This window comes from Perkinsus marinus (assembly GCF_000006405.1).
Source record: "Perkinsus marinus ATCC 50983 genomic scaffold scf_1104296959770, whole genome shotgun sequence".
Taxonomy (NCBI): Eukaryota; Perkinsozoa; order Perkinsida; family Perkinsidae; genus Perkinsus; species Perkinsus marinus.
In genome coordinates this window covers 26186-27574 of record NW_003206280.1, presented here as the reverse complement: position 1 = coordinate 27574, position 1389 = coordinate 26186, and positions in this window count along the sequence as shown.

Below are 1389 nucleotides of genomic sequence, written 5' to 3'. Positions count from 1 at the left end.
AACATACTACAATCACATCTTAGCTGAGATGTGGGAGAGGAGCTATGAGGTAGACTCAGACCCAGTCACTTGTGACGCACGAATAATTTTTCAACATATCATCAACTATCTTCAAGCTGAAGCTGAAGCTTTTTAGTGGTGGACTTCGCACAGGTCCCGACAAAATCGGGACCCGATCGCCGAGCTCTGGTCCCAGATGCAAACGCCCCATCGGATATCCCGCCGAGACGTATAAGTACTTCAATAACTGCGTGCTTGAAATCGGCGATATCTGAGACCTCGCAGCATTTACTTCAGGACTGTTACTTCTGGTCCGACTTGCTCGACTGAAGAGCAAATATCTTGCTGCTTAGGCCAGCTGACGTACTTTATCCCTCGCCCATCTGCAAAGGGGTCGCTGATCCGCTAGTACACCGCTCCGTGGATACAAGCCGAGGTGGATACACGCCATGGGAATCCAACCAGGATTCCTGATCATCCTGTGTTGATTGTACTTCCTGATTAGACCTCTTACTAACAAGAGTTCACTAACTACACACTGTGGATGCGAGGCTCGAACTTGGCTAACACCGAGGAGCTACACGAAGCCTAACCACTCGACCACTACTACCTTGTATTGGAGTAGAACTCCTAGTCCGTTGACTACGTCAGAAGCCTGTTTCAACGTAAAAATTCGATGGATTCTGATAGCAAATCGCTCCGCTCCCCCTTGTTTCGTAACTTACCCAGGGTTGAAGTCGCTTCGTTGGAAAATGTTACAGGAATGTTGATCTTCAGGCTGATTTGTTGTTTGGATCACTCGCGATTCAATCAACAAATTAATCAACAGTCTGACGCAAGTAATATTATCGTGATGAAGAAAAATGAGGATCCCAAAACGTGATGGGGAAAAGTGAGGCAGAGCCGTAAGTGTGATACAGCAACAATGAGTGTGACGAAGCAGAGAGTTGACCAGACCAAACCCACTAGGCAATCAGTTGCACTCACGTGCCTTCCTACGCAGCTTCATACTTTCTACGCCTAAACACTGCCATCACACGGTGAGAGCGCGGCATCACCCATCCTGGGTCCGAGAGTTCTAAAAACTTCCTCCGACGAGAGCGATTATATCAATCGTCCCAACGCAGGCTCGCGAACGGCTAATCACGACCCAGTACCGTTATGAGGACTCCTAGAACCGCTTAAAAGACTCCCCAACGGACAATCTTCATACACTCAAACACAATTCCATATTTATATCTGGTTGCATAACAGGCTGCCCCCTGAAATTGCCGCCGGCCATCATAAGTGTGTTTTCCATGCGGGGGTGTTATTATTCTCTACTGCATTCAATCGATACATGGGGGATACACTAATTTCAGAAGCAGTGGTACGACAGTAGTAGCAGCC